The sequence below is a fragment of the Panthera uncia genome (genome assembly GCF_023721935.1).
Source record: "Panthera uncia isolate 11264 chromosome D3 unlocalized genomic scaffold, Puncia_PCG_1.0 HiC_scaffold_8, whole genome shotgun sequence".
NCBI lineage: Eukaryota > Metazoa > Chordata > Mammalia > Carnivora > Felidae > Panthera > Panthera uncia.
Window position 1 is genome coordinate 79,080,157 of NW_026057586.1, and position 16,575 is coordinate 79,096,731.

Below are 16,575 nucleotides of genomic sequence, written 5' to 3' on the forward strand. Positions count from 1 at the left end.
GGTTCCTGAGATCGAGCCCCGAGCTTGGCTCTGTGCTGATGGGGTGGAGCCTGTTTGGGATTCTCTCTCTCTCTCTCTCTCTCTCTCTCTCTCTCTCTTTCTCTCTGCCCTTCTCCCACTCATGTGTGCGCATGCTCTCTCTCTCTTTCTCAAAATACATAAAGAAAAAACAACAGAAATAGCTCTGAGTAGAAAAAAATAGAACTCAAAGTCTTTTGTATTAAGTCCGACACTTTACTAATTCAAAAAAGTGCTTTTAAAAGAAGACCCTTCTACTCCACCATCGCTCCCTAGATTAATCATAATAAAAATAGCTATCACCTGAGAGGCTTTGCCAGGCTCCTTGCTGGGCCCTTGGCATAGAACACTTCCCTGAACTTGCACTACAAGCCCACGAGGTAGGAGCCACTTTTGCGCACAGTCTGACAAACGAGGAGACTAAGACCCGGCTGAGTTACGTCGCCTGCCCCAGGTTACAGGTGGCAGGTGCCAGCTGCAGGCAGGTTGGACCCGGGTGACGTGTGAGCGGGCCCCCCAGGCACCGCCTACTTGGCCATCCTGTTCCCCGCGCTGGTGATGAGCGCTTTGAGAAATGGACACCTTTAGGTCCCGCTTGTGCCAGAGCACAGGCTTCCTCGAGGGCAGTCCCTGGTTCATTAACGTATCCTCAGAGTACTTGACCCAGGGCCTTAAATATAGCAGGTGCTCAGTTAATGTTTGCTAAGTTGGTTTGAAGTGAAACAATCTGTATGGTCTTTGCAGACAGCAAAAAAACATTCTGCAGAAAGCCTGAGCTGTTTCCAAGGGGCAGGCTTCTTGATTGCTTCATGGGGATGCAGGGTTGAGTCACGGGGACTATCTGTAGATGAAGAAACCATCAAGTGATAATAGAAAATCTGGGCACAGTGCTTAACTATGTGTTTGTCATGCCATTGAAATGTTATTTGTAATTAACATGATTATCCTTTATAACAACTCTGTGAGGTTGGTAACATTTCAGACCCAATGGACAGATAAGAAAATGACGGTACAGAAGGTTACGTAACTTGCCCAAGGTCACGGATCTTGTATGTCTGGCTTGGGTCCGAGGTCTTAAGCCCGGAAAGATATTTCCCACTACCTGCAAAACAAAGGATAAAGAGTCACCCGGGTGGGCATTTCCATAACAGCTACTGTGTGGTGTTTATTGTGTAAGGGGCTGGCATTCCCAAAGAAAAAAGCGCCACAGGAATATTAATATTAAATAATAAAATGTACACTGAATATTAATAATAATATTAGGATTAATTATATTAACTGATACATCATATTAGTAATGATAACCGTTATAATCATATAATGGTAAGAATTACATCATTAATTAGTATAAAATTAATAGGAATGACAGCATTGAATATTTTATAAAATATTAATAAGAATCGATACTCACAGCCGCAGTTGGGCATTCGCGATATGTCAGACATCTAATGGACTTTATGTATTTTTACAAGCAAACAGGCGTGATTTTAATCGAGACATTCTTATTTTTAATTTCTTACAATTTTAGCTTTATTGTGGCCCAAGAAGCCAACAGAGTTGGAAGGCATTTAAAGCGCACGTCACGGTGGCTGGACAATATCTGTGTACATTTGTCCGCGAGTTCCCTTGACCAGCTAATTACGCCCAGCATCTCACGTATTTATCTTTGCTTTTTGAGGAACACGTAAAAGTTCCACTCTCTGAGCACATTTCAATGGTACAATGCAGTGCTATCAGCTACGGTCACCGTGCCCTGCAACGGATCCCCAGACATCGTTGGTCTTAGAGCTGAAAGTGTGCTGCCTTTTACCGACCTCTCTCTATTTGCTCCACCTCCCCAGCCCCTGGCCATCTCCATTCTACTCGCTCTTAAGTGAGTTTGACTTTCCGTCTTGTTCTCAAGATTCCAGGGGCCCCTGGGGGGGGGGGGGGCTCAGTCGGTTGAGCGTCCGACTTTGGCTCGGGTCATGATCTCGCGGTTGGTGAGTTCGAGCCCCGCGTCGGGCTCTGGGCCGTCAGCCCGTCGGCATACAGCCGGCTTCAGACCCCGTCCCCCTCCCTCTTGCCCCTCCCCCGCTTGCACCCTCCCCCGCTTGCAGCCTCCTCTGCCTGATGGTGACTTTGCTGCAGGCACGCTGCCTCTTCGTGGTCTGCAGAGCCCGGATATCTGGGGCAGTCAACTTCGGGGAGCGGAATGAGAAGAGTTTTTGCAGGCAAACCGACGCAGAGGCAAAGCTCCACAATCCCACGTGCGGAAACCGCATGGAAGGAACGCTCATCCCTCTCGGCCCCCCTCGCTGCTCCATTGGGCAATTGGTAACAGTCACACGATCAAATAATAAGCCTTCTTGCCATCAATCTCCATGGGTGTGGGTGCCCCAGGATGTGACAACCCGGGGAGATCATTGTCAGGCTCATTTTAGCTTCTCTTTCTAAATTCCCAGACTTTGTCTTTTTGAGTCGTCTCCAGAACCTTCCCAAGGGGGATTTTCCTGACTCTTGTAAACTGGAGATTTATGTCCCTCATGTGGACTTTTCCCAGCTTAGCTGGTTCCCAGTCGTGGGTGTTTTCCTTCAGGCGGAAGTGTCTGAAGCCGAGGACGTTGGAGAAACTGCTTTGTAGTGAGATTCTTGGACTAGTTCTTACCTGCGAGGGGTAATTTGCAAGGAAACGTGGTGTAGGGAAAAAGAGGTTGGTTTCTGGAATCTTGAGACGGTTTGTCTCTTGAAGCCCTATGACTTGGGGCAAGTTATCTGCCCCATCTCTACCTCCCCCTTGTCCTTATCTACCAAATAAGAAAGGACGGGATCTGTCCTACAGGACAGAGAAGATCATCCTTATTAGGCACCGCCGTCTCTTTGAATCCTGATGCTTATTCTCGTGGTTTCTGCCTTCCCTCTGACCACTTTTGCAGGACCGCCCTTATTTCCATTCACTTGTGAGGCTTCTGGTTTTTGGACCCATCCCTGCCCCCAGCCGTTCCAATGTTTTAACTTTACCTTGCTTCTCTCGTCCACTTGCCTTATGCCCTACATAACTTGTGTCTCCTTTTGAATCTGTTTGGCTTTTAGATCTCCAGCTCTGTCTACTTTTGAAAGAAACCTCTCGTTTCGTAACTGTGGACATGAGCAGGCTTAATTAAAACCCAGTGCGTTGAATTGATCCAGCTGTTGGAGCCAGGCCTTCGGCTGGAAAACAGATCGTGATGTATGTTTCGACCACTTTCCCCCTCTGCTTGGCGTGACTTTGATGGTTGAAATAAATGTGAAACCACCGTGTATGATTCACACTTAATAGCTTTCAACGAAAGCGGTTGGGAAAAGAACATCAAAACGACCCAAGCAAATGCAGAAGACCAGAAGTCGTTCATGTGAAATCAGAAAGTAAGGACCGACACCGACCCCACTTTGACAGGTAAACTTGGGAGGCTGTTCTTTGAGAAACAAACAGATTTTACACTTGATCTTAGCCGAAAGGTTGAGAAGCAATCAAATAAACAAATTTAAAAGGGCAAGGTATGGAGAAGTTGAAAGAAGGTCAAGCAAGAAGAAACATAAATATCCTAAGTTAGCCACAAAAAAACAGAACATGAAGTTGTGAGAGAGTGCTGTATGTCATCCTATATCAGGATTTCTCAACCTCAGCACTGTTGACATGTGGGCTGGAGAGTTCTTAGTGGTGGAGAGCTGTCCCGTTCACTGTAGATGTTGAGCGGCATCCACGGTCTCAACCTGGGAGATGCCACTAACACCTCTCCCCCCCCCCCCAGTTATGACAGCAAAAGGTATCTCCAGAAATTGCTAAACGTTTCCGATGGGCAAAACCACCCCCTGCTAAGAACCCTTGTTCTGTATCATTCACTTTGAAAAATCTCAGTGACGAGGAAACTATTCTAGGGAAACAGTAATAATTTTACTGAAAAATTAATATATGTAAGTATGTCTATTTATACGTGTGCACATATCTCTGTACATGCATAAGAGGCGGGGAAAACATTTGCAGCGTGGTCAAAATTCCATCTCTAGAAAACTAAATCCTGGGTCAAATCTAGTGAGTTATAGTCCATGCTCAGGAGGTAATAAATTATCACTTTCTATGCACTGCCAAGGTCTGAGTGGTTTCCTGGGATATGAGACTTTCAGTACTAAAACCTGGAAGATCTTGGGCAAACCAGGGCAAGCTGGTCATCCTAACACTTTCCCATCAGTAATGGGTGAAAGTAAGCCAATCTGGCGCTGAAAAGATAACTGACAGGCCACACCCACTTATGAATATAAATGAGAACATAGTAAACAAAGAAACATTTGTGTTGAGGCATGCGCTATGTAAAAGTTTTGTTTCTTTAAGAAGCTTTGTTCACAGAAATTCATCTGTGAGGTCTTAAGTTTTCACAGCAAGGATGGTGTGGGGCCGTCCCTCCTTCCGAGTCTCTCCCTAAATACCCATCTCTGGTTCTTTATCCCCTCCTCCTTCCCTAAATCCACTCCCATAGATTCCCTGGCGGGGTCCGTGGAAATCCTACATTACAATCACAGCCATCATGGTGAAATAGGGTTTGTATCCCAAAGTGTAAGATGATCTGACAGGATTATTTTGATGTACATCACAAAGGTATTTGATGAACGCAAGATTCATGGGATTTAAAACAAAAACAACAACCAAGGTTTCATTAAACTAGAAGTGTGCTCCTTCAACATAATGATTATCTTTTTCAGATCGCTAGCAACATCATTCCTGGTGGAGGCCTTCCCATTAAAGTCAGGAACAAGGAGTCCTATGACACCCTTAATTTAAAGAAGTTCTAGCCAATGCAATAAAGCAGGAAAAAAAAAAAACCCAGATGAAATGAAGATAAACTAGAAAGAGAGGGATAAAAAATATAATTATTTGCAGATGTGCTGATTGAACCAAAGGAAAATTTTAAGAGATAGAGAGTTTAAAAATAAACCAAAACCTTCTCTGGTTTTTAAAATTAACCTAATGGGGTGCCTGGGTGGCTCATTTGGTTAAGTGTCCAACTCTTGATTTTGGCTCAGGTCATGATCTCACAGTTTGTGAGTTTGAGCCCTGCGTTGAGCTCTGTGCTGACAGCTCAGAGCCTGGAGCCTGCTTTGGATTCTGTGTCTCTTTCTCTCTCTGCCTCTTCTCCACTCACGCTCTGTCTCTGTCTCTCCCCAAAATAAATAAACATTAAAAAAATAAAAAAATAGTGGGGCACCTGGGTGGCTCAGTCAGTTGAGCGTCCGACGTCGGCTCAGGTCATGATCTTGCGGTTTGTGGGTTCGAGCCCCACGTTGGGCTCCGTGCTGACAGCTCAGAGCCTGGAGCCTGCTTCCGATTCTGCGTCTCCCTCTCCCTCTGCCTCTCCCCGACTTGTGCTCTGTCTCTCTCTCAAAAATAAATAAAATGTAAAAGAATTAAAAAATAATAAAAAATCAAATTAAATTAACCTAATGAAATTCCAAAAAAGGGCTTCTAAAGGAACTCGTTAAAATGAGGTGAAATGGTCTTCAAGTTAAAATGAAGTGAGAGTAGCCGTACATTTTTATGTGAAAAGTAGGGGAGAAATTATACTTCCAAACTTAAAAGCACATTACCAAGCTACATGACTCAAGCAATATGGGCCTAATGCAAAATAGACATCTAGATACATGGAATTAAATATAAAATCTCATTAATACATCTAAGCATAGATAAGGGTATAATCCATGAGAAAGGTGGGAGCTTAAATCAAAGGAGAAATGATCATTAGGTAAAGAAAGGTACTATGACACGTGATAAACCTTGACAAAGTGAAGTCAAAGTCTTACGCCATGTGGCAAAGCCACTGCAGGGAGACTGAGTCACCTGTGAACAGTCAGACCATAAAAGAATTAGAGACATAGATGAATTTTTATCTGAACCCTGTGTGGAGGAGTCTTTTTTAAAAGGAAAGGCAAAGCTACAAGCGATGTATTCGACCAAATAAAAATGAGAACAACAACAAAATCAAAAACAAACCCCCGTCCCCCAAACCAAACTAAAAAAAACGCCATGAAAATTAGAAGGAAGATAATTCTAGAAGAAAATGCATACATCGTGACGACAAAATGATTATTGGTTTTACTACGTGACGAGTTACTGTAAATTAATAAGAAGGTAACTGTGCACGTAGAAAAGAACAGGCTGGGGATAGGCGTGATCAATTTCCAAAGAAGAACTCTAAATGGTGACTGAAGCTATAAGAAGGCATGTGACATCATCATAAAATATGTATAAATTAAAACAGCAAGCTACTGTGTTTTGCTTACTGAAGGAGGAAAAAATTTACAGTGACAATTATCGAGGCGGTAGTCAGAGATGTCACCAAGATGTATGAATGAATATGGTCATACCACTAAGCTACAGAAAAAGGAAATTAGCTATTCAGCAGTAGATCCTTATGGAAAATGTGGTAATGTTATACAAGGGAGAGTTATATGTAGTGATTAAAACTGTGGTCTTAAAGAACAGGAGGAAATATTGACGATAGATACTCTTTATTTTTATTTATTTATTTATTTATTTTTTCTTAAAAAAAAATAATTTATGGTCACCTTGGCTTATATACAACACCCAGCGCTCCTCCCAACAGGTGCCCTCCTCAAGGCCCATCACCCACCCTCCCCGCCCTCCCACCCCCCATCAACCCTCAGTTTGTTCTCGGTTGTTAAGAGTCTCTTATGGTTTGGCTCCCTCCCTCTCTACCTTTTTGCCCCCCCCTTCCCCTGCCCCATGGTCTTCTGTTAAGTTTCTCAGGATCCACATAAGAGTGAAAACATATGGTATCTGTCTTTCTCTGTATGACTTATTTCACTTAGCATAATACCCTCCAGTTCCATCTACGCTGCTACAAAGGGCCAGATTTCATTCTTTCTCATTGTCACGTAGTATTCCATTGTGTATATAAACCACAACTTCTTTATCCATTCGTCGGTTGATGGACTTTTAGGCTCTTTCCACAATTTGGCTATTGTTGAGAGTGCTGCTATAAACATTGGGGTACAGGTGCCCCTATGCATCAGTACTCCTGTATCCCTTGGGTAAATTCCTAGCAGTGCTATTGCTGGGTCATAGGGTAGGTCTATTTTTAATTTTTTGAGGAAACTCCACACTGTTTTCCAGAGCTGCTGCACCAGTTTGCATTCCCACCGACAGTGCAAGAGGGTTCCCATTTCTCCACATCCTCTCCAGCATCTATAGTCTCCTGATCTGTTCATTTTGGCCACTCTGACTGGCGTGAGGTGGTATCTGAGTGTGGTTTTGATTTGTATTTCCCTGATGAGGAGCTACGTTGAGCATCTTTTCATGTGCCTGGTGGCCATCTGGATGTCTTCTTTGGAAAAGTGTCTATTCATATCTTCTGCCCATTTCTTCACTGGATTATTTGTTTTTCAGGTGTGGAGTTTGGTGAGTTCTTTATAGATTTTGGATACTAGCCCTTTGTCCGATATGTCATTTGCAAATATCTTTTCCCATTCCGTTGGTTGCCTTTTAGTTTTGTTGGTTGTTTCCTTTGCTGTGCAGAAGCTTTTTATCTTCACGAGGTCCCAGTAGTTCATTTTTGCTTTTAATTCCCTTGCCTCTGGGGATGTGTCAAGTAAGAAATTGCTGTGGCTGAGGTCAGAGAGGTTTTTTCCTGCTTTCTCCTCTAGGGTTTTGATGGTTTCCTGTCTCACATTCAGGTCCTTTATCCATTTTGAGTTTATTTTTGTGAATGGTGCAAGAAAGTGGTCTAGTTTCATTCTTCTGCATGTTGCTGTCCAGTTGTCACAGCACCATTTGTTAAAGAGACTGTCTTTTTTCCATTGGATGTTCTTTCCTGCTTTGTCAAAGATTAGTTGGCCACACTTCTGTGGGTCCAATTCTGGAGTCTCTGTTCTATTCCATTGGTCTGTGTGTCTGTTTTTGTGCCAATGCCATGCTGTCTTGATGATGACAGCTTTGTAGCAGAGACTAAATTCTGGGATTGTGATGCCTCCCGCTTTGGTCTTCTTCTTCAATATGACTTGGCCTATTCGGGGTCTTTTGTGGTTCCATACAAATTTTAGGATTGCTTGTTCTATCTTCGAGAAGAATGCTGGTGCAATTTTGATTGGGATTGCATTGAATGTGTAGGTAGCTTTGGGTAGTATTGACATTTTAACAATATTTATTCTTCCAACCCATGAGCACGGAATGTTTTTCCATTTCTTTATATCTTCTTCAATTTCCTTACAACAGATAATCTTTAAAAAGTTTTATGGGGTGTCTGGGTCGCTCTTTTGGTTAAGCGTCCGACTTCGGCTCAGGTCCTGATCTCGCGGTTCCTGGGTTTGAGCCCCGCATTGGGCTCTGTGCTGACATCTCAGAGCCTGGAGCCTGCTTTGGATTCTGTGTTTCCCTCTCTCTCTCTGCCCCTCTGCTATTCATGCTCTCTGTCTCTCAAAACTGAACAAATGTTAAAAAATAATTTTAAAAAAGTTCTAAAAGAATCTGCATTGCATGATATCACTTTTGCCACAAATCACAGACACACACACACACACACACACCAGAAAAACAGTGTAAGGGTGGAAAAATATTGTGTCAATGGTTCTCTGATGACTTATTTTCTTCTTTGCACATTTCTATATATCCCAAATTCTTGTGTTATTTCTTTGATGATAAGAATGTATATTAAATATTTTAAAAATTATTTTAATATATCTGATCAAAAAGCTGACTGTCCTCTGAGCTGAATTCTTCACATCAGCATCTACCCATTTTTCTTTCAGGACTTGTCAAACCTGTAGGTCAGGGATAGACAACATTCAATGGGAGGATGAGGGTTCAGGGAGGCTCCTAACCACGATGATTTCCCTCTGGGGGCTTGGCAGGGCATTTGAAATTGATCAATTTGAATTAAGTAATGTCCTTTCTTTTATTCTTCAAATTTAGATACTTCTGGATGGGACAACAGTGCCTGAGCCCTTGTAGGAGCTCCATAAATGTTGGTTGATATGATTTGAATTGAAGGCAGAGACACTATGAATGATTTTGTTCATTACATCAGTTTTTCTTCCCCAAAGAACACAGACATCGCTACATCACTTGTCTCACAGATGTGATTGATTTTATTTCTGAAGTCACCACGGAACTGGGACATGGAGAATAAGAGGACATAGAGTGTCCAGTATAAAGGCAGGGCTTACCGAGGGGTGCCTGGGTGGCTCAGCCGGTTAAGCATCCGACTTTGGCTCAGGTCATGATCTCGTGGTTCCTGAGTTCGAGCCCCACATCGGGCTCTGTGCTGACAGCTTGGAGCCTGGAGCCTGCTTTGGATTCTGTGTCTCCCTCTATCTGCCCCTCCCCTGCATGTACTCTGTCTCTCTCTCTCTCTCTCTCTCTCTCTCTCTCAACAATAAAATAAAACATTAAAAAAAATTAAAAGACAATAAATAAAGACAGGGCTAAACATACAGTTTGAGCTTCGAACAACATGGGTCCACTTATATGTGGATTGTTTCTTATAAATACAACACAGGACTGCCAATGTATTTTCTCTTCCTTATGATTTTCTTAATAACATTTTATTTTCTCTAGCTTACTTTATTGTAAGAAGACAGTGTATACTACAAGTCACAGAAAATATGTGTTCATCAACTGTTTATGCTATTTTTAAGGCTTTTGGTCAACAGTAGGCTGTATTTGTGGCTAAGTTTTTGGGGAGTCAAAAGTTATTTTGTACATGGGGGGTTGGTATCCAGAACCCCCACATTATTGAAAGGTCATCTGTATTTATTTTTAAGTCCACCCTTACAGCAGCTATATTCTTGGTAGATAGACTTTTTACAGTTTTTTTTTTAAGTTTATTTATTTCTTTTGAGAGAGACAGAGATAGTGTGAGTAGGGGAGGGGCAGAGAGAGGGAGAGAGAGAATCCCAAGCAGGCTCTGTGCTATCAGCGTGGGGCTGGCCATGGGGCTCGAACTCACGAACCATGAGATCATGTTCTGAGCTGAAGCCAAGAGTCAGATGCTTAACTGACTGAGCCATCCAAGCGCTCCTAGACTCTTGACTGGTCGTTGGCCCAGGTAAGGCATTCATTCATTCATTTATTCATTCGCTTACTTATAATCTTGAGGCACCCATGAGCCATGGAGGTCAGCCTTTGGTCCCCTGCCACTGTTAATAAAACACAGACAACCCAAAAGTAATTTCCCAGTGGCTCAAGTTCATTTGTCCTTCCTGGACACTGTGAAATGGACATAAACCTATGGGCCATGGGCCTTTTTCCTTTTCTCCTGTTCTCTCTTCCTGTGACTCTGTAGAATAGAACCCGAAGTCTCAGTAAGGCAACAGGTGATGGAAAGGGAAACTGAAGAGTGGACCAGAATTCTCCGTAGTATGTAGGAAGAAGGACAGCCACCTACTAGGTGTTAAACATCATTGGAGGCACCTCCATCCCCTCTTAGGTAATTCTCACACCTACGACACAAGTCAGATAATATCATCCCCCGTTTGCAGATGAGGAAATGGAGATTTATGTCCGACAGGCATACAAACTTGGATATGAACTTGGATAATTCAGCATTATGATGAACATCCTCCCCTCTCGGCTTGGGAAATTCATGGTTGGTGCCCGGGCGTAATTATCGATCGTGGTTCCTTGCGCTCTCAAAGGTGTTTCAGTTCAGATGGTACATTTATCACCTATGAGAAGGCTGTTGGCTTCAAGCACCAAGAAGCCAAGATCCAGGAGGTTTGGACACTTAAGGGCTTTATAATCTGAGAGATCAGATGTGCAGGAGGATGGTTGGAGGGTTGAGTAACTCAGAAGCTCAAAGAGCCTCCTTCCGTCTTTTCCCTTGCCAACCTTTCCAGCTGGTTCTACCCATAGATTCTGCTGCTTCAGGCATCACTTTCTCAAACGCCAATGGCTAAAGGCAGAAAACGGTCCGCTTCTTCCCAGTGTTTCTTCAAAAGGACCAAGACGTCTTTTTCCGTAGCCTCTAGCAAGAGGGACCCGTACATGCCGTTTCTCCGGGGATGGGAGAAGCCTAGTGTTTTCAGGAAATTGCACATAAGCCCATGGCAGGTGAGGTTCCATGGTGGTGAGAGTAGGGCTGGTGAGCAGGAACATGTCCCAAAATGTAGGCATAACATGCCGGGAAGATAGTTTTCTCTTAGGGAGTCATGGGCAGGTTTTAAACTCGGAAGGGGTCTTGCTGTTGTTGCCGTGAGGAAATCCACTAGCCGGGAGTAAAGACTTCCAGGGCAGATATTTTTATCTTTCTTCAAGGACCTGGAAATCGCAGCGGGTGTGTGGTAAAGAGGTTACTCGGCCAGGAGCCAGGTGCCACAGCTCTGAAAACACTTAACCTTGAAGTTCTTTCTCGTTCCGGAAGACAGACGTCTCTGTGCTCCCTCTGTGTCATTCCTGACACTTTGTGGGCAGGACCTGCTGACGTCCGATGGTGGCCGTTAGTGACATTCTCAGCCTGCAGACCGGGCCCCCCAAAACCTCCCACACCACCTTTTGTGCTCTTTTCTTTCCCATCCATTTGCCAAATGAAGAAGACTCCAGGGGCACAGGGAAGGGCAGAAAAGTTACCAAACGGAAGGAGCCCGGATCTCGGAATGACGGTGTCGAACAGAGCCCTCTGCGGACTTTCCTTGGATTTAGTCTTACAGAGAACCAGACTTTGATGGTGACACGCCATCTGGGACTTGAGAGACTTTTGTTTGTTACCGCGGCGGGTCGGCCCTAATACATGCCTCGCGGGTGTCTATGCACCCCGGAAGTACTGGGGACACGGACCAAACAGCTCCTTGACAGGGTCAAGGTGACGCGTATGGGGAGGGTCATGGCATCGAGGAGACAGAAAGGGGGGGGGGCGTCTGTGGAGTGAGGACCGAAGTCCTATCTCGCCCGGCGAGGGCTCCATGACATCACGTCTGTAAATCACCCAGCAGGAGGTGTGTTTTCATGGAATAAGTTAGGAAGAGGTTTTTGGAGTTGGCAGTTATTGGAAATATCTGTCAAAAGGGGGCGGTAAGAGGAAGGACCAAGTGATCCTACGGCACTTAGCACAGGGCCTGTTGCGTAGTATGGAGACTGCTGTAATAGTAAGTACTGGTGTGTGCCGTCATTACTGTAAGAAAGGACTGGAATGAGGGCTCCTGCCCTAGGTTTCAGGAGGAGAGGGCATTTCAGGCTTGGGGGGGGGGGTGACACGAGCAAGAGTGTGGGACGATAAGACGAGCTTCTAGAGACAGTATGTGCTGGGTGTAGGGGTGGGGGTGAAGGGGATGGGAGAGGGAAGGGAGGGGGAGAGAAGATGAATAATGCCAGGTGCTAGAACTGACAAGCTCCGTTTATAGCCTGATGACCACGTCTGCCCAGAGGGAGCGCAGATCATTCCAGTTGCCACCGGGCACGCTTCCCTGTAGCACACTGGCGCCTAATCATATCTTTCGTGCTATTTCCAAGAAGCTCAAAGGGCTTTCTGGAAGTTATCTGCTTGCTTGTCCCAACAGCCCTGCGTTATCATTCCCATCTCACAGATGGAAAAAACCAGGACACTGAGCGGCAAAGCTACTTACCTAAGGTCAGAGCGTGACTCAGTGACGCACACGTAATCAGATTCCAGATTTCTCGGTCCCCAGGCCCCTTCTGCGGCTCCTCGAGGCTAGCTGTGGGACGCCAAGCAGGCGACATCTCCTTTCCCTCGGAATGGTGCCACCGAACACCCAGATTCCTCCTGCAGTGTAGTCACTAGTGAGATCCGGGGCGTCAGCAGCATGAACTCTGGTTTATGCATTAGGACAAGAGGGGTTCTCGTTGACCTTCTATCTTTCTGTTCCTAGAATGGATTACAAACACGTTCAAGCAAACACAAAAGCGGGTAGAATTTTACAGTCAGCACCGGCACAGCCAGCAGCTAGATTCTGCAATTAATGCTTTGCCCTGTGATTAGCCGAACTACTGTTAAGCAGAAAGACGAACTTCTTTTCAATGATAGTCCAAGGAAGTGGTGCTATTGAAAATCTTCTTAAATGTCTGTGACTGATAAGAAAGCAATTTTTAAAAAAAAAATTACTTAAGTCTTTCAGCTCCTCGCCCGTATTTGCTATCACAGTGAAATCACAAGCAGATTGCAAGAATCTCTTCACGTTGAGAATATATCCTGGCACGGGTCTTTAAAATAAAATATCATGGTATTTTGCTAGATTTTTCTATTTAAAAAAAAAAAAAAGAAGAAGAAGTTCCCCTCCCATAGCTTAAAAAATAAACACACACCCAAACAGAGACTTGGGACAGGGAGTGTGGAATAAACAATTTAGGTCCCTCCTATGGGAAACGTGTAAGAGGTCAGGCTATAAGAAACTGCCTGGCTAGAGACTTGAAGGAGCCAAAGAAAGCTTTGATCTTATTTTAGAGATAAGGCCCAGAAAGGGCAAGCGACTTGCCTGAGGTCACACAGTGAAGGCCTCTCAGTGACAGTGTTAGACCAGTAACTTGGGACCCTGGAGGCAGAGCTGGTCTGAAAGGCCTCAGAAGGCCCCACTATCGCTTTGCCCCCCATTCACACCATCCCTCTCATTGTTTACCGGAGATAGTTAGGACTCCGATTCCAGATTTCTCAATCCCCAGGCCCCGTCTGCGGCTCCTCTAGGCTAGCTTTGGGTACCCAGAATGGGTACCCGAAAAATCACTTTCGGGGACTCTGGGGATTAGGGGGACAAGTTGGTTGGACCTGAACCGCCTTCCTGAGGCAGAGTCTCTGTTGCCCAGGGAATATGCTTTTGACGAGGCCTTCTCTGCCTGGGTGGGGGCTCCTCCCCGGGGCCAGTTCCTGAGCTGCCCCAGGCTTGCATGGGCCCCTAGCTGTTTATCCGCAGGTAGTACCTGGATGGATGCACCACATTGATCAGAAAAATGAATGCAGAAATAAAACCTAGGTCACTGGCCTTCTCTCTGCCACTCTCCTGATTTCGCCGAGGGCGAAGAGGCTGTGGTCCCACTGGGATCCTTGCGTGTCCCTTCTGGGAGGCAGGAGTTCCTTCCCGGTGGACCCCTGGTTGCCAGGACCCCTTCTGAGAAATCCAGCCTCCTCGCCGGACCCCAGGGTCGCTCTCAAACCCGCAAGCAGCCTCTAAGCTCCCACTGCAGGCAGGAAGCGGCAGAAACTCATATTCCCTGTGCTATCAGTCATCTTTGGCCTGTGCAACCGTGAGAGACCTTAATCTCTTGGGCGTCAGCGGGGATTCTGTCTCCAGCACTAAACTCATTTAAGGGAGAGGGGGTGCGTATTAATAATGAAGATAACCAAACAGCCCGGGCTGCGCTATTCCCTGACCTGCCCCCAGGCGGGCCCTAATGACCCGTTTGTGAAGTGCGCGCAGAGCCCCAGATGAAAGGCGCCCAGGTGAGTCCAGCCCAGCCCGCTGATGTCAGGACACCTGCTGAGCCCGCTCCAGGGGTCCAGCTGTTCCTGCTCCCGCTGGCTCTGGGGACCTAGCTCCCGGCAGGCAGGCTAGCAGTGGTGCAGTGGAGAGGGAGCCACACAGATGGGGACACAGATAGGGTGACTCACCATGCTGAGAGAGAAACCAAAAAGGAGGTAGAGAACAGGGAGATGGGGAGGGAGGATCAGACGGGGAGAGGCAGAGAGGGGAGCGTGGGCAGAAAGGGCTGGGAGTGACCAGAGGGCTACGGGAGAGGGAAAGAGACAGGGAAACACACACACACACACACACACACACACACACACACGCGGCGGGGGCGGGGCCCAGGCAAGAGAAAGCTACAGGCAGCGGCTGCAGGGGCGACTGGCTTGAGTGCGCGCGCGGTCTGGGGACAGGGTTGGCGGGGGGGGTGGGGGGGAGGGGGCCGGAGCCCGGCCCCGCCCCCTCCTCGCGCCCCCTCCCCGCGTCTTATCAGCGGCTCGAGGGCGGGCGGCCTTGGGCGCGAGGCGGCGGCGGCGGCGGGGCCTTATTGCAGGTGCGCTGGCGCCGCCGAGTCTGCGGAGGCCGCTGCGTGGCCGGCCGGGCGGGTGGCGGCGGCAGGCACGGCGCAAGCGGGGGCGCGGGGGCGCGGCCTCATCTTCGCACGCAGGGCGCTGAGCATCCCGGCCTGGCGCCCTTCCGCCGGCCAGCCCGGAGCCGGCTCCAGCCACCTGCCCGCCAGAGCTGGAGGCTTGGGCACCTGCCCCCCCCCCCCCCGGATCACCCCCCCCCCGCCCGCCTCCGCCCCGGGACCCGCCCGGGGCTTGCGATCCTCCCCCAGGGGCTCTACTGGGGACTTGCGTCTTCACCAAGCCGCTGCTTGTGAACATCTGTAGTTCCGGGTCAACTTCAACAGTAACATTTTGCAGAAACGTATGGCACACACGACATGTATGTCAAACATTCTTGCTATTTGCGTTGGTGCCGTCGACGGAGCCCTTAGCAGTCAGAGGCCTCCCGGAGCTTGCCGCTCTGCTTTGCTATTTACAAGCTGTGGCCTTGGGGTGAGCGGCTTCCCCTCTCTCTGCCTCGGGCTCCTCTTCTGGGAAATGGGAGGACGGAGGTGCCTTCACACAGGGCTGCCCGAAGGGTGAAAGGAGCTCGAAGATGTGATGCTTCAATGGTGCAGGCACAGAGAAGTTGTTATTAAGCCCCTGGGAGTCATCACTGTCTTCTTCCCAGGCTTGCGGAGATTCTGGGGCAAAGAGGCCGCACACACGTTTGGGAGCCAGGCTGGTCGGGTAGCGCTATACGGTCGCATCTTTAAGAGCCCCGTGTCTGTGTGTGAGACCTTGGGCCAAGTCACCCCAGTTTGCCTAGGCTGGAGGCCTCTGGAACACAGCAACGTTAATATCAGTGGCTCCCCAGGCGTTATTAGAAATATTACAGAGGTACCACAGTAGGAGAGCCTCCTGCTGACCCATTCTGGGTTCCGGTACAGTGTTCACACCCTCCCAGGCTGCCCACAGCCCGCCCCGAACACCACAGAGGGACTAGAGCCTTCCCAAGAGTACCCTGTGGTGTAGTCTGAATGCTCTACTCCTGCGCCCTGGCCCCTGGATCCTTCCCCAGCATCCCCAGACAAATCTCTTGACTGTCTGATTGCATCTGAGTGTCTCCTTCCCAGAAGACCTAAACTGAGTCTAAGTGAAGTAATTCGTAAAAGATTCACATACAAAGCCCACCAATAGGCATTAGGAGCTATTACTATTTTGGCTATTATTACTGTGCGTTCCCGCTGTCAGCACCCTGAGCAACGGAGCCGTTTCGTCCGTTCTGTCCCATGCTCTCTCTGTTCTGCAAGCACGTGGAGACCCTCTTAGGTGCCAGGCTTCAAAATTCATGCTGAGTCTACAGACCTCTGCACAGAGCTGGTACCTGGCGGGGGAAGACAGCAGAAACAGACATTTCAGCGCAGCATGCGTGGAGAAAGCCGACTGTTAATGACAGCACAAAGGGAAGAAGCGTGCTTAACTTATCCTGCAGGGGGGGCAGGAGGGAGGAGCAATCAAGGAAGTCCCCTTGGAGGAGGTGGCCTCTGTGTTAAGTCATAAAGGATGAATGGAG

At 47.3% G+C, this 16,575-nt stretch overlaps 1 long non-coding RNA gene across 1 annotated transcript; it reads right to left on the reverse strand.

Annotated features, from left to right (window-relative positions):
* Positions 1-285: 285 nt before the first annotated feature.
* LOC125914141 (uncharacterized) lies at positions 286-16,496 on the reverse strand. The gene is made up of 3 exons (XR_007455219.1): positions 16,368-16,496; positions 12,604-12,863; positions 286-1,120 (listed from the first exon to the last, which is right to left on the reverse strand). It is a non-coding gene; the product is annotated as an uncharacterized LOC125914141 (long non-coding RNA).
* Between the last annotated feature and the right edge of the window lie 79 nt (positions 16,497-16,575).